Source organism: Etheostoma cragini, chromosome 3, assembly GCF_013103735.1.
Source record: "Etheostoma cragini isolate CJK2018 chromosome 3, CSU_Ecrag_1.0, whole genome shotgun sequence".
NCBI lineage: Eukaryota > Metazoa > Chordata > Actinopteri > Perciformes > Percidae > Etheostoma > Etheostoma cragini.
Window position 1 is genome coordinate 14,914,772 of NC_048409.1, and position 23,778 is coordinate 14,938,549.

Sequence of the window (23,778 nt, forward strand, 5' to 3'; positions counted from 1 at the left end):
CACCAAATTGTGGTGTGCTGCTGGTTTGCCGGTGACAGATTCCCACTACACCCTACTTTCCACTGTGTGGGTGCAGTGAGGAGAAAAACCTCTTCCTCAGGATAATGGCACGAAAAAAGTTTCACCTTGTGCACTGAGCTTGCACAAAAATATGGTCCTCTGTGTCAGTTTTAACACTGTCAGTTGTCAAAGCTGTATGCTTCCAATTGCCATGAGTCTCCGTTGGCCCATCACCCAACCCTCACAAAGTGGTAGACTAAGATAGAGTTTGACGTTGGGATGATAAACACCAGCCACATAATAAAACTACTATGGTTTAATATTATACATTATCATTGTATTGGCATATTCAAGAGTACTGTGTGTGTAGTGAAATATATGTCTACATTCATTTGGGAAAAGACAATCTTTGCTATTGCTACCATGAAAATCATCTAGGAGAACAGCACTTTCATCTAGAGAAAATAGCAACATAACAATAGAGCAATAGAGGACTTGCATGCCTAGTCCATTATGCATAATAACAAATGCAAGGAGCATTAAAAAAGACCAATAAGCAGGTGTGCCAAAATTTCACGGACAGATTACAACATCTACCAATCAATCTTTGGTACAAATTCCTACCTGTGTTCTACGGTGTTTACTTATGACCCTCAGACCTATTATTACTCTTCATGTAATACTACACAAAGCAGACAGGTTAGAGATGCAGCCTTCAACTTTGATGCATTTGTAAACTAATTGTTTACATGTTGCACAGATAAAATATTTTGGTAATGGACAGCAATTAAAAAAGACACCACAATCCTTCATTTCATGAAAAAAAAAATCATACAGTTCTTTAAATATTTCAAAGTACAACACAGCATTTTCAGCAGAACTCAACATCATTCCCTTGAGTCTGGGTTATTTATCATCATGATGATGCGAGCTGAGCTCTCTGTCCGTGCCTACAACAAACAATATGCTGCTTGGATTTGTAAAACAACAGAAGAATTTAATACAACATTGACAAGGAATTAGTCAAAAATCTAATTAATTAAAAACGTATTTGGAATGAGCACATCTCAAGCATGAACAGAAAAAGAGAGTCTACAAGGAAAGTTTTCTTTGTGTGTGTCAAAGTTATTCTGGCTGTGAAACAGAGAGCCAGATAAGGTGTGTCTGGTTATGGGATATGTGTGTGCGTGGTTTAGGGCCACAGTGCTGCACAGAGGTAATGCCTTTTTGAACCGCTCTGCCATGACCGGTCAACAACTTTGTATAAAAACTGTAAGTTGTGTAAGTTTGTGTGTGGAGGCATCTGTGTGTTTGTGTGAAGAAATGTAGCTAATAAGTTTTTAAATTTTAGTTTGCATTTGCTTGTTTTTTTAATCTGTGTCAGTGTGCAGGAGCGGCCTGATGTAGGCTGACAGCAGCTACAGTGTTAGGGTGCATTCAGACAAAAAATAGCACTGTTTGCAAGGGGCTGTGCAGTGGGGGAGTGCCTCAGGTACCACCGAGGTGATGAAATATGATCCAAGAAGGCCGGTTTGAGTAATAGATTCAGGAGTTTGAAGGCTTATCAGCCGCCATAACAGTGTGCAGTAGTTTATAACACTATGAGGAACGATTTCACAACTCAAAACAAAATGTAATTTGGCTGTACTACTCAATATGACTTTACTAGTTCCTGCACTGGCACTGAACAGAAACCGTGAGGTGCAGATTCATCCAACATGGGTGTAAATCCTAGGAATACTAGGTTGAAATACGCACTTGATCTTTAGGCAACACAGTGGTGATGGTGACTTGCGTTGCAGTAAAGGGCCAGGATTAACCTTTTCGCTGGAAGAGTATTTTTGCTGGAACCCGGGTGGTGGCATCCACAATGTGTCAACATGAATAATGGTGCTGCCTTATTTCAGTCAGTTCTAACGTCAGTCTGAACATGACCTTACTTAAGCATACAGACAGATGTGGGGAAATTAAACACAAAAGTAAAGTAAGCCAGGGGAGATGCAGTGGGGCTTGAAAGTTTGGGCACCCCAGGCAAAACATTGTATAAAGGTGCATAAAAAAGCCAAGAAAAAAAGGGAAAAATCTCTAAAAGGCATCAAATGACAGATTAGACAGTCGTATATCTGCATGTGTGGGCACCCTATAGAGTTTATAGCATGCACCGCCTCCTTTGGCAAGTATCACAGCTTCTTGTAGCCAGCCAAAAGTCTTTCAATTGTTTGAGGTATCTTTGCCAATTCTTCCTTCTAAAAGTCTTCCAGTTCTTTGAGATTTCTGGGCTGTCTGCTCTTTGGCAAAGGCCATGGCAAAACCTTCAGTTTACGCCTCTTGATTTAATCCACTGTTGATTTTGAGGTGTGTTTAGGATCCTTATCCATTTGTAGAAGACATCATCTCTTTAACTTCAGCTTTTTTACAGATGGCATCAAGTTAGCAACCAGAATTTGCTGAAATTTTATTGAATCCATTTTTCTTTCTACTCGTGAAATGTTCCCTGTGCCACTGGCTGCAATACAAACCCAAAACATGACTGATCCCCCCCCCCCATGCTTAAAAGTTGGACAGAGGTTCTTTTCATTAAATTCTGTGCCTTTTCTTCTCCAAACGTACATTTGCTCATTCCGTCCAAAATGTCATATTTCAACCTCATCGGTCCACAGAACTTGTTTCCACAATGCATCAGGCTTGTCTGTATGTTCATTTGCAAACGTCAAACGCTGATTTTTGTGGTGAGGAAGTAGAAGAAGTTTTCTTCTGATGAATCTTCCACGAAGACCACATTTGTACGAATATCTCTTTATAGTGGAATGATGTACCACAACTCCGGTGTCCGCCAGGTCTTTCTGAATGGATCGTGCAGTCAAATGTGGGTTTTGACTTGCTTTTCTCACAATCCTGCAAGCTGCTTTGTCTGATATTTTTCTTCGTCTTCCAGATCTTGCTTTAACTTCCACTGTTCCTGATGACTGCCATTTTTTAATTACATTCCAAACAGAGGATATTGGCAGTTGAAAACGCTTTGCTATCTTCTGTAGCCTTCTCCTGCTTTGTGAGTGTCAACTGTTTTCAGTTTCAGTATTCTAGACAACTGCTTAGAAGAACCCATGGTTTTGATTGTTGGGGCAGGGTCAGATGAGTCTGGGCATTTAAAGCTCTTTGAAAATGTAAACGAATGTGTAAATTAGTGAAATAAAATCGAACTTTTTGTGAAATATTATATAAATGTCTAATCTGTCATTGTATGCCTTTTGGCGATTTTTCCATCTTTTCTTGGCTTAATTTATAATATATATATTCTTGAATAATGAAGACAGTCAGAGTAAATACAAAATGAGAAAAAACTTGACATGGCAATATGAGAGGGAGATTTACGGGACAGAGAGCATAAGACGCATACTCAAAAGACTGATATTGAAAGCAAAGAGCCAATGCAACCCGTCAGAGCACTGAATGCCCACTAGCTTGTAGTTCCCTGTACTCCCATCCTCTCAACCCAAGGACACAATTTTAATATCAAGAATGAGTCGACCAAATGCTACTATGACCAATATCATTTTACTTTATATTTGAAATAATATTCTAAAGTCACAAGTACTATGTTCTATTTTATGGACCATGAGTCTAATAATAATAAAGGCTATCTATCATTTTTGTATTTTAATGTAATATCTGTCCACATGGAGTAGCCCCAAAGCAAAAAAAATGTAATCACTGCCTCTGCCCAAATTGAGCTGAAGGTACAATAGGAAAATTCACAGACTAAAAAAACTAAACATGGAAAGAGTGTCAAAGACGCAGAATATGGGGATGGTAAGTCTACCACATCTGATATTACTGTATATGTAGAAGTAGAATTTTGTCAGGGCTGAATTTAAGTGGAGCTCTCTTGATAATGTGTATTTATATAATTAATTATTAGCATAATGTGTTTTCTTTTAAACATATTTGTCAGGACAGCAGAAGGCTGTCATGTTTTCTTGTCTCCTTTACATGCAAAAACTTCAGCCTTTGAATGAGATTGAAGTATGGACCAGGGAGATAGAGAAGTGCACACAATCTCAGCTTAATTTTCTTTCTTTTTTTCTTGTGCTGCCCTTCTGATTTTAATACAGTTTACTTAAAAGTAAACAAAGAACCCAAATTAAAAGTACTTGAATCACTGAGGTGATTTTTGTCCTTAGTTTGCTGTTATTGCAACTTCAACATTGCTGCCCCCCACCTTCACATGTGGCCATAATGTTTCCTGTCAATTCACTATGTGCTTCAGCTTCAAAGGGATTATCATAGACAACATACAACATAAGTGCCATTAAATGTAAATGTGCTGACTTTCTCACTGTGCCCTATTGTTTTTTTTTGGCATGGATAGGGCCTCAATCACCGGGCTTATTTCAAAATCTGGCATGCACAACTGACATCTGTCCAATGTTACGCCAGGTAACATTCACACTTTTCTTCTTGGCAACAGGTGCTGTGTCAGCTGGTGTAATAAAGGCTTGTTAGTTCTCTGTTTTCCAGTGCCTGGCAAAGTTTGTAACAGTATTGAGCAGACACACCAAATAGGGTGTCAGTCACACAATACATAATTAAGGAGAGATGGCGGTAATTTGTGTTGCGACAAAAATTACTTTAATTCCACCAAAAGTATATGTGTGATTTAGGAGGCAGTGCACAATCACAAATCTACATGAAGAGGACAATTGACATCCAGTTGGTATGTGAAGCGAAGCAGAGGTGATTGAATGTAATTTTTCAAAACAAATGTTAGAAAATGAGCATTAACTATATTGTTCAAGCCTAATGACTTCCCCTGACTTTCCTCTAGCACTACTACAGAATGTATTCAAATGATGTATACCTGCTAAACATCAGCGTGTTAGCATTGTCACTGTGAGTATGTTACAAAGACAACTTGTATTATGAAATGGGCGCACAGTGACAAACCTACCCAATCATCACCCTACTATGCAGTGGAACAGGCCTTTTTTTGAGCCTCTGTTAGCTACTTGTCTTAGTTCTAAAGAGATTGAGAATATATAGTATATCTATATCTATATCTGGATTGGTAAATAAGAAAATTGATTGATAACATACCCGTGACCTTAGTAAGGGTCTGGTGTGGCTCAGGGGATAACGCCTTGGATTAAAGTGCTGTATGGATGCAGCCATTTACTGTTTATAAGGCAATGATGTGTCTGGTCTGTCAGCTTGTTTTGATGTTGTTCTGCCCCCGAGTGGCCAAAAATCAATGAAGGCAGCTTTAATAATAATAATAATAATAAGATGAGGGGGAAAGAAAAGGTCACACAAAATTAATGAGATATGTTCAGCTATCAGAGGACACAGACAAAGGCTGGATGGCCGAAGACCTGCTGATTATCTCAGAAAAAAAACAAAGAAATGGAAATGTAGGTGTTATTTACCCTGTACTTGTGTGATTTCTTTTAGATAATAATAAAGAATTAATACATGTCCATTAACAATATGTATCACATTTATATACACTGATGATATGCTGATAACTCCATCTGCTTGTTTCATACCACACATCACATGAAATTCTTGTCCAGTAAAGTCTTTTGTTCTGAGCAGGTGCTCTCCTTTTGAGACATCCTTGTAATGAAGGGCTTTACAAATGAAGCTTCAATGAGCTTCAATAGAACAGAATGTGAGGAGGGATAGAAAAGCAAAGGTTTTTCTTCCTGGTGAGGCATGTTAGAGTGAAATATCGAAAAGAACAAGAGGAGGGAAGTGAAGGCCGAGGTGATTGATAAAATGAACAGGTGAGAAAAGGGAGAAGGGGGACTGAAGGAGGGAGGAGGCGGAGGTTGTTTTGGGAGAGAGTAATTGTACAGGAGAGAGAAGACAGTTGGGTGTTGGTTGTACTGATCAGATGATGCGGTGCTGAGATAGAGGCAAGGTATAGAATTATGTTTGAAAACCACAGTTGCAGAGCAAGGAAGGAGTAGTGAGACATAGTAAAAGGAACAGCGACAGAGGCTGTAACAGTTGAAAACTAAGTGAGAATGAGTGCAAGCACAGGGGCAAAAAGAAGTGATGGTTTGAATTGAAACAGAACACCATACTTTTTCCATCTCATCTCCTACTACTCCATTCATTTAAACTCTCTTGCTACCCCTTTCAGCTTTGCCCTCACCTCAATTCAATGCCGCTGGACCCAATGGTCTCCCAATCTCTCAACTCCCCTCTATTTTCTCGTTCTCCCTCATCTTTGCCTTGCTTGTTCTCTCCAAGTTCATTTAGTTGATAGATGAGGTAATTACCAGTAAGTGTAAAATGATCCCACCTGAGAGGATCGGCACATGTGTGTGTGCATGAGTGTGATCCAAGGTAATTATAAGGGATTAAGATGTTTATCACACTGCTGTTGTAAATCTTGAGCACACAGACTCACAGTTACACGCACATAGAGATATTCCCACAGTGATACACAAATACTTAGAAGTACATGCATAGTAGTGCTGGCTCTCAGATGGTAACCTTAATTGTGACTTCAAGATTGCTTGAATCTGGGAGAAAGGTTGTCTTTGCTTGAATTGAGAAATTTGCAAGAGCTCCAACAACAAAACCACCTGCTAAAAAAGCATTACAGCTTTTGTGTATAACTTTTTTTATGGTAATGAACATCCGTTACATTTAAGCCATTGCCATTTGAGTTGAGTGTGGGATCACTGCAGGCTGTAACATGTGGACAAGCTGACAGTTTTGTTGTCATTAATTAGAAAAACCTCATGGGGGAGATAGAAACTACGCACTATAGCTTTAACAAGCTTAGCCTTGCATTCAACATCATTTTTTTTTTTTTTTATTATTACCCAAATACCAGTAAGAATCAGGTAAATGTGCATTAAAGAGGCCCCCCACCGATTTTACACATTTAGTTCAGTTTGCAAGTCATGAGGGCTGCTGTTTAGCCTGTAAAAACTGTTATAATGTACTGTAAAACTGTATAATTGAATGGCTCCCGAGGAGAATTATCAAGTCAGAAGAAATAACCATGATAATGTATTTAGATTTATCACTGCTTGGGCTTTGGTGACTACAAAATTATACTAGAAAATGTTGTTACATACTTGAAGCATTTCCCTCAACGAGGGACTAACAAAAATATTCTATTTGTTGCATTATATGATAGGGAAATCCAGGAGATGGAGATACACAATTTCTTTAGCTTCAACCATGTCAGGGCCACATCGGGCAAAATATATCCACCACTGCTGCTATTATTGTTATTATTATTATTATTATTATTTAAATCTGTCTTGTATCCGGCCACTATGGGTTCAAAGAATTGCAAAAGCAAGCAATTGTCACCTTATGTAGTCGCTACTAATATGTTACCAAACTTATTGCCTTGCAGCCAATACAAAACAACATTATTAGTCTCAATGTGTGTATTATTAGACACTAAATATACATTTGATTCACATTGGAGCCATTGGAAATATGGTTGGCATTGAGACACAACCACACAACAAGCCATTCATCTGAAATAATAAGCTAACAACTCTGTCTAGTATTTCACACTGTGGATTGGCCCACATAGCTATAAGATTACTTTGTCATTAATGTGCATATATTTACATCTTCAATCGTAAAATAAATAATAGCTTTGAGGACATCTTGACTACAGTGTGTGGCAAGAAGCAGTCGTAAAAGGGGATGTGGGGCATTAGTTTCCTCTTCCGTTGACAGACAGACATGCATGAAAAATATAGGCACTCAAGACATTCGTCTGTAACCTCATCTATACCATCACCACCACTGCAAATGGTGTCAGTGTACTGTCTCTCTCTCACTCTTTTGATCTACCCATCTATTATTCTGATCATGGTCACTGTGGTATTTAGTGTTATGGAGGCACTTTATACACTGAAATGTTGGGATATTCAGACCCAGGACATAACAAGGGCAAACGAATAATAGTGAGAGAATGTGACAAAAGAGAGAAAGAGCCAAAGCTAAATCCTTGGTATTGTAAATAGAGGAGGCTCATCCGTAGTGTAAATGTGTTACATTGATCTTCAGTCAAAATAAAAAGGAGACAAAAAAATTAAATAACTCAATGCCATATGTATTTGTGGTGTGAAAAGATGCAGGAGTTTTTCTACATAACCTGCCCACATTCGGGGGTTTTTCAAATCTTGGACAAACTATTGGAATGCAGAATCCAAAGCAAACAGCAAGACAACACACAAAATAAGGAGATATATATCCAAAAAATATATTAATTCATTTAGTTTGATTGTAAGTTTAAAAAGGACTACGAGAAAAAAAATAAACATAAGGGTTTACATGAGTATCGATAAATAGATAAAGCATTGGTGTGGTTTTTCATAGGCTTAGATAGTGCAAGACACTTATTTGTTAAAGAAAAAGGCAGCAAACTGGGCAGGAAATTTAATCTGAAATTAAAATTTTGCCCCAGTATGTAGATGCAAACTTACACATTCTGGAACAGCAAACACATTAGCCTGCATTGTTACACAACTGAACATTAGTAACTTCTTTTGTAGTTTGTGTGCCACTTAACTTTGGCCCAATGACAAACAGTGTACCAGTCAGTCTTGTTATCCATTTGTTAATGTGTGTGGTTAATCAAACTTGCATATGTAAGTAGTGATTTACTGTCTTGTGCACCGCCAAGTATGAGTGAATCTGTAGCTACATACAGGGTGTCTGTAGCTACAGTAATGTTAAGTGTTCCCAGGTTGTACCGTGATGGATGACCTCCTGTTCTCACCTAATGAAAACACGAATATACCGCTGTAACCACATCTATGAATGCAAGTGAAAATCCATAACATTTTGCTCTCACTGCCAGAGCAATCAATGTCTAGCTCACACCTTTGGTCTCTGGATTATGAAAACAGGTCTATTGCTGCAGGTAACAGGGACAGTAGGCCTGGGCCAATAAAGTAGAAACAATATTCGGCTGTAAAGTAGGTTCAAATTAGACAGAAGATAAAGTGGGAAAATAAAAGGAGAGGGCAGAGTTAATAGAATAACTAAAGCCGAGACAGAAAGTACTGAAAAGGTGATAACGCTGAGATCAGTGGTGAGCTATCAACATAAAATCATAAAAGAGAAAGTCAGGGGAGAGAGTTAGTTGAAAGGTGAAGGAGATGACAGAGCAATAAACTCATAAATACAACAAGGAGAGAGGCACTACAAAATAAAGATCACACACACAAAGAAAGACAGAGGATGTCACAATAAATGAAAAGAACACAAACAAACAGAAAACTATGAGGGCAGGATATATTTGTTAGTTTTCATACTACACAGCAACAGAAACTAGTCATATTGAATTGACATACAGAATTCTGAACACATTGTATGAGCCTCAGATTATGCACAGGGAGTCTCTAAACATGCTACATGAGTAGCATATATACAACAAGCATGATACAATCCTTTTTGGAGCATAAGAGCTTCTCAAAAGATACTACATTTACTAAAGGAATTGTTTACCGAGTTAGTCAGACAGGGATCCAAACACACTTCATTGTTGTCAGTTGGTCATGATCACCAAATGTTGTCAGGCTATCATGTGCATCATGGTGTTGGGGAGGATTGGGGAGTCTAAATTTACACACATGAAGGTTGGGCTAATTCAGAAATGAGACACTGAAGAGGATGTAGATATGAATAACTTTCCTGCTGTGATTTTGTCATCACCACAAGCTGTAGGCAAAAACACCCCATATGCAGCATACACAAAACTCTGAAGTCATGTCTGTGTGCGTATGTGGACACGTCTTTTGACTGCATGCTCATTTTTGTGTGGGTGCCTTCATGTCTGATCACAGCTAAACAGATCTGTAATGCCACTTGCTAAGAAACACTATCCAGGAGACGGTACAACATCTCAACAAGAAGCAACACAAACACACACTCAGACAATGACAACAAGACACTGGTAGTTACACAGATAAGCAAACACACAGTCACAAAACTAAAAATGCTCTTCTATTGAAAGTTACCACAGCAAACCTTATTGTCCTGTTGGATGACTGCGCTGCTGTCACAGACACTTTGTCAATCATTTTGTTTGCACGCTTATGAAACCTTGAATCTCCAGCGTAGTCTTTTGTATGTCTTCTTAAAGAGGTGTTTTTCCTATCCTATTTTTGAAGGGATAAAAGATGTACTGTAACAGAAAAGACTGTTGTTGTTTTTTGAACAGGTGACCATTTGACTTGTCAAAACAGGAAACGCACAGGTGAAACTATTAGCAAGAATGAAGGCTCTGTAAAAACCGGGCCGTGAAGCTTTAAACTTAACTGGAATGTAGCCAGCGTTTTCATACTATGAAATAGGTCTGAAATCTCACTGTGCGCTACCTGCTCAGCACCAAGCAGAGCATCTAACACTTAAAGAGCCAGATATTTCTATCAGGAGCTGGTAAAGACCAAACCAGAGCTAAAAGGAGAGTGAATATTAGACTTACATTGAGCAGGCGGACACAAAAAACAATTACAAATGCAGTGTTGTGCATGTCTACATTTTACAATAGCTAGATATAGATTTAGGTAGAGGGAACCACATTTTGACAAGGAACCAGTCTTTCACATAACACCGGCATGCTAGGTTCTATAAATCCTCAGGTGCAGCAAATAACAGCGCCTGAACAGCGTTCACGTTCAAAAGTTGCAAACTGAATTGTTGAGTTCAGAGTTCACAAAATGTTATGACCATGTTCAATGAACGACACTCTTTTAACAAATTTATAAGCAACTGTTTGCTATCAAATCCACCATATCAAATTAAATCTTGATAAAAAGTGTTTTGTTAACAGCTTGTTTCTGCTGTAGAAAATCGTTGTTCAAGGATTTAGCTTAATTGGCAGCAGCATTGTAAAAGCAGAGATGTACTGCGTTGTAAAATCATAGTAACAAATACTAAGTGCTTGTATACTATCTTTTTTTTTAGGCATTTTTAATGAAAGCCATTTTGTCATGCCACAGTGAGAAAATCACAGTTAATAATACAATTAATGATGGATGAATTCCATGAAGCTGCTTCAGTTTCAGGGTTCCGGTACTGTGCATGCTGGCTCACTGTTGCAATGTCATAGTTACTGCGACACCTGAATACAACAGAGCCATTGTTAATGTTATTAGTAATCCCTGTACTTTTTCTTTTTTACTATGACAAGTCAAAATGTCCACTGTAAAAAGGCCTATTCAGGATGGAATTAGTAGCAGTTTTCAACTACTGAGTGTATGAGTAAATATTATACTTGTAGTGTAAGTGAGAAATTATATTATTACTCGCATTTAGATAAGTATGTTGTGTAGTTAGTTTCGGTGGCCATGTCGGTGTGATTGTCTTTCATGTTTTTTTTTTAAGACAGGAATTGCCTATCTGCCTCCACAGAGGGACCTTGGTGTTCTGTAAATGAAACCTGGCCCAGTACAGGCCTTCCATTGGCAGGAGACAGAGAGAGAGAGAGAGAGAGAGAGAGAGAGAGAGGGATAAATAGAGAAAGGAGTTGCTGTTGCAAGGACACAAACAAAGAAAAATGTATCTGGCATTAAGGAAGAAACAGGAAGTAATATTTCTGTTGTGTCCTGATTTAAGTCAGGTAGTTTAACATGCTACTTCAGGGCTCTGGCATGCTGGCATTGAGAGAAAGACAGAGAACAGATGGAGAAGGAAAATGGAGCAGCAGGGACAAACTGAGTAAATAAGAAAGAATGAAAATGAAAGCGAGATGGAGAGAGAATGGCTGGCATTGAAAGTGGCACACTATCAGCAGAGCTGCAGGGAACAGTTTGTCCACTAGACTTTTGCCTGTCCATTCTACACAAACAAGCAAAAATCCTATTGGGACCATTAGTAACCCAGCCTTTAAGTCGGCTGCATTTTAATAGCATTGATAGGACAACTTAGACACAAAAGGGAAGAGAGAGGGGGATGACATGCAGCAAATGGCCGCTGGTCGGAACCAAACCCGCGGCTGCTGAGGCAAGGGACGAGCATCTGTCTATGGGTGCACGCTCTACAAGGTGAGATACCCAGGCGCCCCCAAAAAATAATCAAACAATAACTTGGTGGTCCCCCCGCAGTAACTTCTAGGGCCCCCTAAAGGACTGGACCCAGTGTTAATGGTCTCTTTTCGAGACAGTGGTTCTGAGATGAACTGATCTAAACTGATAGCTAGACGTTAGCTTGGCAAAGTAATGGAGAGTGAAAAAATAGTGGCTATCGATGAGTGGTAAGAGGGTGGGAGTTTGCACAAGTTACTATAACTGTAAACATTGTAAACTTCTAGCTTGGTAATACTAGTGCTTCTACTAGAAAGAGGGAAATTGTGACGTTTCCTTGTACATAAGGCGTAGAAGCATGAAAGATCCTTTGGGGATCTATGGACTGCTGGGGGACTTCCCATGATGCAGTGAGCACATCTCTCCTCCCCCTTCTCTCCACCTGTATTGCTTGTTACTAACTCGACTTCTTCCCTTTTCCGGAGTCTTGTGCTCTCTCTTGGTGGGAATTGTTGGGTTTCTGTAAATAACATCACAGAGTACGGTCTAGACCTGCTCTTTTATGAAAGGTGCAAAGAGAAAACTGCTGTGTTTTGGCGCTATATAAATAAATCTGAATTGAAATAGAACACAATTACTGAATGTTCACTAGAAACAGGAAATAACTACGGTTGTGATGGATGCTATGAACTCAGCAATGATTAATTGGTAGTATAATAAGTGAAAACTCACACAAGTAGATTTAGTTTTAATTCGCCAGAGGTGCACTTCTGGGTGCACTTCTGTGTGTTTGTATTACCAATGCAGGTCCATTTTTATAAAAACAGGGTCTGTATCCACCTGATGGCTTCTTTCTTTTTCAAGAAATGACCCTACCGTCCGCCTGTAGGTTGTAACAGTTCGTCCAAACGCACATAGACACTTACCCACTTACCCTCAGGAGACATGAATTGTGCATTGGTCAAACACTAAATAATTTTTTTTACTACATTTTATTAATAAGTAGGCCAAGCTGAAGCCCATTAAAAAAACTCCATGTCATGGTGAGAAGCACCATTTATATTTGGCATGCCTGCTGGCAGTCATTTTTCCGAGGGCGGTAGTGATCCAGCTTCCGCTTGCCCCTCAGATGACAGGAGCGTGCTGCATCCTTCAGAACGTCTGTGCAACAGAAGGGGCTACCCTAGAGGAGGAGGAGGAGGAGGAAGAGGAAGGCTCAAGCCATGAAGACAATTCAGATAAAAAGCTGTCAGGAATTGCCTGTATGTCCGTTCTGCAGAAGTGCCTGCATATCTCAGTCATCTAGAGGGGGCAAACCCTTCCAAATGTCCATCACCACTTTTTCTTTTTGCCGCTCCTGTCCCCCTTGTGTCGCTTGATGCCTTGATTAATTTTTTTGTAAACAGTATAACTTCCAACAGCCAATCTTCAACTTCCAACAACCAGGCTGACACGAGTTTACTCAAGTCTTAAAAATCCCAGAATTCACAGGTTTACTTAATTTTGCAAACAAATAATGAAATACGTGCAGGTAGATTTATTTTATTTTAAACCATGCTTGTATTTGAACATCTGAGCCGAATAAGTAATTTTGCTACAAAACAATGCAGACTGATAGCTGTAGACTGTCAAGGGTAACTATAACTGTGATATTGAGGGATTCATATGTGGTATAAATACTAAATCAGATTAGTATACTGATCGGTGTGAAGGATATGGAGAAAGATTTGGAGAAGTTTGGCTACCAGTTGGCCAAAGAAAATTATTATCTAGAGAAATTACACAGGCCGCTGTTTACAATTAAAGGGCCACATGGCTATGACAATCATGTGGCTCTTTGATTGGCCGGCCAGCCCAAATGGCCCACGAGGGCCCGCAGCCCCTCTGGCATCGCATCTACCCAAATTACCAGTCTAGTTACTCTACACTCAATGGTCACGTTTAGTGTTATCCACAATCCAAGACTTGAAATTCTTATGCACACAATACTATACATAACTATGAGACACATAATGTAAACACATCATCAGCAAACCGCTTAACAGACTCCCCAGAGTTTAGGGCTGACCCTTTTACATACATTCATTTTCTACCCCCACCCAGCATACAGAACAAACATGGGAAAACAATCAATTACATAATTAGAAGCAGGAGCCACTCTCTGGATTCAGTTAAGCCTCAGTTATCCTTGGATTGCTGTCTCCCTTGAAAAAAGAAAGCCTCCACTTCTTGGGAGACGAAAGTGGAGGAAATCAACTTTACACGTTGTAGTCCAGAAGAGCCCATTACAATTAAACAGTGGTTTGTTGGGGGGATTTGAGATGTCATGAATGAGTCTCACAAATAAAGCCAGCCTGTTTCAGCCAGTTCATTCAGATGCCATTTTGAGTCAAATTTTAAGTCTGCACTTTCATGCTTGATCAGACTTTTACAATACAGTGATATGCAGCCTGTTTTTAATGCATTCCTTATTGTGTTTAAACAGAATTTTTTTAACAAAAATTGATTCACAAAATTATAATTGGTGCAAAACCTCTCCACATAACCACACATCACATGTTTGTAATAATCATTACTAAAACTAAGATGTACAATGTATGTCTCTCTTAGTATGATGAGACCATTTACCACACAACGCTGTCAAGAGCATGCTAAGCCAACAGTTGCCAATATAAATCCAGTCGCACAAAGAAGAAGGAGATGTTGGCCAATCACAAGCCTGAAAAAAGCTGTTACAGGAAGACTACCCACCAACTAGAGTGTGATGGTCTTTTCCAAGACGCCTCTGTTCCACAATACAATTTAAGAGTGACTGTACGTTTATTTGTAAAAATGTAAAAAATCTGGCAGCAGCGTTACCAGTTCTATTTTGGCCGTGTCTGTAATGGCAATAAAGGTCACATTTGTGACAACTCACAAAGAAGATAACAGCGCACGCTTGGACATTACAAGCCAAGAACGTTTTCCCTGTCTATACAACAATGCACAAACAGTGTATTTAAAAGGTTTCCCCTGGCCTGGAGTTTTCCAAAAGCTCAGTTTACAGTGCCTAAAACATATTGAAAAAGCTAATCTTTAAAAAAAATACTGGTGTACTTGTTGACCAGGTCTTATGCTCTACAGCATACTGTAGAGTCTACTGTATCCACTGATGAGGTGCCACTACTCTAGAATAATCACACAAAATACTGAACCGTATGAAGTGTGTGTATGCATGTGCAGGTGCCTGTGCTTTTACGTGTGTGTCCTCCAGCCAGCATAATCGGTCATATAAACAGAATGTTTGGCTGTTCTTCAAAAGAGATTTATTTGGCTAAAGAATAGACACCCCTCCGCATTTTACTGTGCCTGTTTTTCTGTCCTTTCCTCTATCACCACCCCTCTTTTTTTCTTCCACTCAATAACATCTGTTTTCTGAACTACAGTACCCTAACCTCTACATACTGTGGTCTGCCATCGATAATTCAGCATAGAATGCATATGAATAATACAAGAAAATTATACTATGCAGTACAGCTTGTGTTAGATTTGAATGCCACTTTTAACATAATAGTATTTATAGATTCATAAGGTCAAAGGTTTTTCACTCTCAGTCACATTGCAAGGCAAGGCAAGCCAGCTTTATTTGTATAGCATTTTCAGCAGCAGGGCAATTCAAAGTGCTTCACATAGAAAAAGTGAAAAAAAACAGTTGAAAAGTTAAAAAAGATAAAACACAAAAATAAACAGTTAAAACATAAAAACAGATGAAATACATTAAAGATATGAACAACCATTTAAAGAAAGGCTACATCAAAAAGAAAGGTCTTCAGCCTTGATTTAAAAGATCCGGGAGTTGCAGCTGATCTGCAATTTTCTGGGAGTTTGTTCCAGATATGAGGAGCACAAAAACTGAAAGCTGCTTCCCCCTGTTTAGATCTGCCTCTCGGGACAGAAAGCAGACTTGTCCCAACTTGACCTGAGAGGTCTGGGGGAGTCATAGTCTAGTAGCAGATCAAAAAATGTAGTTTGGCCCTAAACCATTTAATGATTTATAAACTAGCAAAAGTACTTTAAAATCAATTCCTTGAGGCACAGGAAGCCAGGGTAAGAACTTCAGACCTGGATTGATGTGATCCACTCTCTTGGTCTTAGTGAGGACTCGAGCAGCAGCGTTCTGAATGTGCTGCAGCTGCAGCTGTCTGATAGTTTTTTTAGGGAGAACTGTAAAGACACTGTAACAGTAGTCAAGTCTACTGAAGATGAAAGCATGGACAAGTTTTCCAAATCCTGTTGACACATAAGTCTTTTAACCCTTGATATATTCTTAAGGTGATAATACGCTGACTTTGTTATTGTCTTAATGTGGCTGTTAAAATTCAGGTCAGAGTCCATTACTACACCAAGATTTCTGGATTTGTCTGTTGTTTGTAACATTGTTGTTTGAAGCTGAGCACAGACTTTGAATTGTTCCTCTTTTGCTCCAAAAAAAACCACCTCAATTTTTCCTTCATTTAATTTTAGAAAGTTTTGGCACATCCAGCCGTTGATTTGTTTAATGCACTTAGTCAGCTTTTGTATTGGACTATGGTCCCCTGGCAAAAAGTTTATGTAAATGTGTGTGTCGTCTACAGAACTATGGCAACTTATTTTGTTGTTGTCCATAATCTGAGCCAGTGGAAGCATGTAGATGTTGAACAGAAAGGGGCCCAGAATGGAGCCATGGGGAACTCCGTACGTCACATTTGTTTGCTCAGATGCATAAATACCTATTGACACAAAGTTGTCCCTATTCTTTAAGTAGGATTCAAACCAGTTTAGTACTAAGCCAGAAAGGCCAACCCAGTTTTCCTATCAGTCTAGTAATATGTCATGGTCATCCGTGTCAAATGCAGCACTGAGATCAAGTAATACTAATACTGAAATTTTGCCACTATCTGTGGTGTATGTGTTGGATGTCATTAAAGACTTTGACAAGAGCCGTATCAGTGCTTTGGTGTGGTCGGAAAACCCAACTGAAAGGTATTAAAACTGTTGTTTAGTGACAAAAAATGGTTGAGTTGTTGAAAAAACGGAAGGTTTGATATCGGTCCATCGTTGTCCATTAGTGATGTGTCTATATTTTTTTTTTTTAAGATTTGCTTGATTACTGCAGTTTTCAGGGCCTGTGGAAAGATACCTGAAAGATAAGACGTGTTCACAATCTGTAGAAGATCAAAAGCCAAACTATTTGAAACATTTTTGAAAACTCCCGTTTGTAGAATATCAAGGCAACAGGAGGAGGTTTTCAGATGTTGTATAATGTACTCCTAGTTTTTATGGTTGATTGTATTCTTCTGTCATATTGGAATTAGTTTTGCCTGAACACTGTGACAACACATATCCTGTACTTTGATATGGAGACACTGACTGTTAGTCTAATCTTCTGAATTTTGTCTTTGAAGAAGGAGGCAAAGTCGTAGCAGGCCTTGGTAGATAAAAGTTCAGATGCTACTGGCACTCGAGGGTTTGTTAACCTATCGATAGTAGCAAACAAAGCACGCAAATTATTATTTTTTCTAGTGATAATGTTAGAGAAGAAGGACTTCCTTGTATTCCTCAGTTCCAAATGATAAATGTGAAGTCTCTTTTTATAGGTGTTATAATGGACCAGGAGATTTGTTTTTTGGCACCTTTGTCCAGCTTTTTGACACTCTCTTTTTTCTGTTCTCACCAATAGGACATTTCTCCATGGAGATCTTTTCTTACCATAGAGAACTTTTACCTTAGTGGGAGCAAGGGCATCAATGACATTTATAATTTTACCGTTGAAATTATCTACAAGCTCAGTGACTGAGAGCCCAGAGAGGGAGAAAAGCTGAATGAATGTTTCAATGGTGTTTTCAGTTATATACCGTTTTCTGATTAACTTTATTTGGACACTTTTGGGCACAGAGATAGTGCCGTTAAAGAAAACACAGAAATGATCAGAGAGAGCAGCGTCAGTCATCACAACTTTGAAAACATTTAGACCTTTGGAGGCAATCAAGTCCAGAGTGTGTCCCTTATTGTGCGTGGCCTCTGTCACATGCTGAGTCAGTCCATAATTCTCAAAAACACAACACAATTCTCTGGTCCCCCTCTCCTTGGGGTTGTCAACATGAATGTCAAAATCACCGCAATGATTACACAATCAAATTAATAGTTTATAGACAGCAGTTCAGTGAAGTCATCAATGAAGGTTACACAATATTTAGGTGGCCTGTAGATGTTTAGAAATATAGCTTGAGGGGAAGACCTTAAACGACGCGCCACATATTCAAAAGAAACAACATTTCGATAACATATTTGCGTACAGTGGGATTAGTCATTAAACAATATGGCGACTCCACTTCCTTTCTTATCCACTATATTCTCGCTCATAAAAGTGAAGTTAGGGGGAGCTGAATCGATGAGAACAGCAACCCTGTTATTCTGGTCTAACCAGGTTTCAGTTAAAAACATAAAATCTAGATTGTGATTAATAATAAAATCATTGATTAAAAATGATTTTCCTGCCAAAGATCTGACGTTTAGTAAGGCTAGTGTTAGTGTGTTTTCATTTTTGGGACAGGCTGTAGCTGACGAGGAATAGATGCTAAATTTGCTAAGTTTGCAGTTAGGTGCTCATTTGCTATTCTTCTTCTATTACCTATCACAACATACACTGAGGAAGAATTGAATACACAGGGCCCGGGTTTGTCTTGGAAAGAGACACGGCACATATCAGTTAATGCTTAATGGATTTTGCACACAAGCATCCTTATCACTCTGGGGGGGAGGAGTTAGCTGACACCCTGGCAGAGGTGCCTGGCATTTTACTGTAAATTTGGTTCCAGCATCTACCAGCTGTTTCATCTGGTCAGTGAACTCCAACATGGGGATAGGTGAAAGAGGGGAAGGGTGAGTGGAGACAGCGATGGACACCTCAAAGGGTTTGAGGTTTGAGGGGTGTTGGACAGGTGAAAAGGGGAGTTGAGGTTTCGTGTCTCTGCTCTGTGGTATCCTACGATCAAATCTTTGCTCAGGTGGGGGCTGTGGTTGATCACCACCGAACTTCTTTTTGTCTTCCTCTTGTTTAGTTGTTTGGCGGTACAGGGCCACTGATAAACACATCTGCGTATAGGGAGTTGACTGTGTTCAGCAGTTTAATAAAGTCCAGTTTTTGCAATTAAACTGTTGCTTTACAACATCATGTGACCATATTTGCAGTATAATGTTCTTGACAGTTGGGTGTGCTGCCACAATATCCGTGATTCTTTGGGTCAGACACCATGTCTTTGGGAAATTTTGTGTTTTTACTGCTTTTTAAATCATTTAAAGCAGAGTCACCCACAATCAGGGTTTGTGGCCCAGTTGTAAGCTTTCCCTGTATCTTTTTACTTTTTGAATTGCTCTCAGTCCTTACCCTGCTGTGTGACAATGTGACACAATCCCGGTCATCAGATGGATGTCCAGCGTCCTGCAGCAGAGGAGCAAATCTGTTATCCATATACACACTCAGTTGTTGGGCAGGCATGTTGTTGCTAATTTTCCCTTTTGCAGCTGTCCACGGTTGTGTCCTACTAAGTACATTGCAGAACGAAGGTACACACATTAGGAGATCAATACACTGAGACACATTTGGTTGCTATCATTTTCTCCTTTCATGTCTTTCTTCACACAACTCAGACACCTGCTCACTTACTTTCTCCAGTCACTGTCAATCAAAATCCTTTCTCTCTTGTTATACAGTGCTTATACTTTTGACTGACTGTTTACATCTTCCGCACACATGTACATGCCCCAGTCACACTCCTGTTCCTCTACATCAGTAGAAGGATACATTATTCTTGTCAGTTACTACTTACTCTCCCTTGTTACCTTCTATTAACACCCAACTCATGATTTGTTCCGATCATCATGGAGCTTGTCAAACGTTACAGCATTCATCCATCCCTCCATCTTCGTCCGCTTATCCGGCAGCGGATCAGGCATCGGTTCACGGGGGCAGCAGCTCCCACAGGGGACCCCATACTTCCCTTTTTCCGAGCCACATTAACTAGCTCTGACTGGGGGATCTCCTGGCATTCCCAGGCCAGGTTGGAGATGTAATCCCGCCACCTAGTCCTGGGTCTTCCCCAAAGCCTGCTCACAGCTGGACGTGCCAGGAAAACCTCCCTAGGGAGGCGCCCAGAAGGCATCCTTACCAGATGCCTGAACCTGACTCCTTTTGACCCAAAGGAGCAGCGGCTCTACTACGAGCTCCTCACATATGACTATGCCTCTCACCCTATCTCTAAGGGTGAGTCAGCCACCCTCCTGACAAAACCCATTCTGACCGCTTGTAACATGGTTGTTAGAGCATGACTCACTTAAAGTGTAACTCTCTGCAAAATGCAATCTAGGGTCTTTTTGTGAATGTACCCGAGTCAAACTTTTGTTTAAAAGCATCGTTAGGATGGAAATGCCACTTTTAAGATTTTCTGTATTCTCATTTTTCAGTCACTTAGAGGGACACTTATGTCATCACATCTAAATCATTATTTTTAAAACACTAATAAGGCCTTGTCAATACATGAACATTTGCTCAAAGTCTCACCAGGGGCTCTACTCATGAACGCAAGCATTGCGAACATTGTTTGTGTACACAGAGTTTGCTAAAAAAGAAAAGTTTTCTCACTTAGCTGTTGTTTCAGCTCACAGCCATCTGCTCCAGTAAAAAAAGAATCGATCTCCGAATGCAAATGAATGGACTCCATAGGAGGAAATGTCATTCTGACTTGAGGGTCCTTTTTTAACTATAAGGTCAATGTTGGTTTTCACTAACGACAAAACAACAAATGATCCATGCATTTATAAGGAACTAAGCTTTAGGCACTTTCCATCTTTACTCTCCTCCCTCAACTATTTTTAACTTGGACAACCAGAAAATCCTAAAAACTACAGTGAGTTGTTAAAACCTTATTTAGTAAACTCTCAAATGCAGTTCAGAGTGAGAATTTTCTAACAAAAACTACAGCAAAAGGTGTCGAAAACTGGCAGAGCAAAAACATGTTTCAAAAAAATCACAGGGAAAACTAAAGACATCAAAAACCCAACCCAAAACCCAACTCAACTCATCCACTAACAGTACAATAATCCAACAAGAGACAAAGACAGCACAGAGACTAAATACACAGTATAACGAGGTATCAAGGGACAGGTGACACAAGGGATGAGGAAAAGGTGAAACAAATGAGGGCTGGACAGACAGTTACAAAAGGCGGGAAAACACAAGACAGGAAGTAAAACTGGACATGACAAGGGAGAAAATGGAGACATTAAAATAAAACAGGAAACAGAACATGCAGGCACTAACAATCATGACATATTGATGCTTTCATAGAAGTGCCCCTAGGCCTCTCCGATTCAAAAGGCCATTTGATCAAAAAACGATAATATGTTAAATATTAAAAGTGGCACTTCTGTCCTAATTATGGTTTAAAACGAAAGTTTGACTTGGGTCACAAAAAGACCCTACGTCCCTACGACCCTACGTTGAGTTGACTTTAAGAACAAACCCTAAGCAAGACTGGTTCTCAGTCCAGCAGGGCAATCAATTTTTATCATTCCCACAAGAATTACAAACATCTGAGGACATCATCACTCCCCTGTCCAATAAAGACTTGTATGAAAAACTATGGTAATCTCTAAAGCCTTGACTGTTCAAATGATCGAACAGGATCAGCGCGGGCTGTGGATACAATTCCTATCAAATTTTGCATTGTTGAATGTGCAACAACTTTCGAACACAACATTCATTTTAAAAGACTTCTTTCTATCACGTGATCTAGACTTTATTTGTCACTGAAACTTGGCTGCATGTTGGTGATCTAAGCCCTTTTACTGATTTCTCCTGTGGTGATTGTGACTTTTTTAGTTCTCCCCGATCCACTGGCAGGGGTGGGGGTTTAGGGACAATCTTCAAAAATCTCTATAAATGCCGTCAATTGCCAGTTGATGAGTACACTAGTTTGGAGGTGCAAGGTTGATTTGTCCTGCCCACTGATTTGTGCACTGGTGTATAGTCCCCGAAAGTTCATTAAGGACTTTATCTGTGAATTTTCTGAGTTTTTATCCTTGATTGTGCCCAACTCGGACAAGATTTTAATTCTTGGTGATTTTAAAATCCTTTTAGTTTGCCAGTTTCTACAGTTTGTGGACTCATTCAATATGACTCAGCCTGTAACTGGTCCCACACACAAACATGGTCATCCACTGGATCTTGTTTTATCATTAGGTTTAAATATTCACCTGAATGTTGCTAGTCTGTCTGACTTAAACATGTGATTTTTAACCCATCTAATCCATTACCTAAACCTTGCTTTCCAGATCACTAGATCCGAGCACTGAACCCATCCACTGCTAGGCAATTTTCTGATGCTTTCTTAGCTTGTCCTTTTGCTTGCCCTACAGAGTTCTTGATGTTGTTGCTCCTTTTAAACCAAAGTGACTCAAAGACAAACCCAACCTTGCCTTAACAGTGAGACTCATGCCCTTAGACAAAATTGCAGAAAAGCAGAGGAAATGGGGAAAAAAGGATAAACTGCAAGTGTCCTATGAGATACTGAGAGATCACCATGTGTCCTATCAACGTTTTGTCAAAGCATCTAAAGCAAAGCATTTTTCTGATATCATAGCTAACAATCCATATAGCCCTACAATTTTGTTTTGTGCATATACTGCACTAAATCATGCTATTGCACTCTCTGATGCTACGTGTTGGTTTGAAAACACAGAACAATTTTTGAGTTTTTTTATCAACAAGGTTGATACTATCAGATCTTGTATTTACTGATTATGATCCTTCTAAATCAATCCCATGCCCTGCTTTTCTCATTTTTTCTGTGCCTGTGGCCCTGTCAGCATTGATGGATATTGCATCACACATGGAACCTACCTATTCATCTTCAGATAATGTCACCTTTTGTCTTTTGAAAAAAGTATTTGGTACCATTGCTCCCAGCCTCGTGTTTGTTAAAAACAGCTCTCTTATGAATGGCACCACTCTATCTTTAAACATGCTGTGGTTCGGACTCTGATTAAAAAAAAACAACCTTGACCCTAGTGATTGTAACAGCTTAAGGCCTATTAAGGCCTATATAACTTATCATTTTTGTCAAAGATTTTGGAAAAAGTTGTTCTTGTTCTTCATTTTTAAGTGAAAGTAATGTCCTATCAGTCTGTATATTTTCAGTCTGGTTTCGGAGTACACCATAGCACAGAAAGAGCACTTCTTAAAGTGCTAAATGATTTGTGGGTGTTGAGTGATGGAGGAAATTGTGCTATTTTATCCTTGCTGGACCTTAGGGCTGCATTTGACACTGTTGATAATGCTGTCTTGTTGAATTGCCTTTAGGATAGGGTAGTGATCCAGGTTGTTGCTCTACCTCAAGGTTCGCTTTTAGGGCCAATTTTATTCTCTTTGTACATGCTCCCATTGGGCTCTTCACAAACATAACATATCTCCTAACTGTTATGCTGATGACACACAGCTGTACCTGCCTCTAAACAGGTGATACCAACTCTTTAAAGTCCCTTCTTCACTGCCTGAAAGACCACTTGAAAAATGATACCTACTCTAAAAGAATCTTTGCTCCCTTTCAGCAACTTATTCGTATGTATTCTGCCATGTTGCGCCTCCATCTTTAAAGTACCTTAGAAAAGAGGGACACACCTCCGTGTTTCATGCTTTTACACTCAGTGGCAGCGGGACAAATGTCAGGAAGGGGGAGAAGATAACTCA

At 39.4% G+C, this 23,778-nt stretch overlaps 1 long non-coding RNA gene across 1 annotated transcript; it reads right to left on the minus strand.

The window, feature by feature from the left end:
• Positions 1 to 3,028: 3,028 nt before the first annotated feature.
• LOC117940754 lies at positions 3,029 to 20,492 on the minus strand. Its single transcript, XR_004655814.1, has 3 exons — positions 20,366 to 20,492; positions 19,862 to 19,866; positions 3,029 to 3,039 (listed from the first exon to the last, which is right to left on the minus strand). It is a non-coding gene; the product is annotated as an uncharacterized LOC117940754 (long non-coding RNA).
• Positions 20,493 to 23,778: the final 3,286 nt, after the last annotated feature.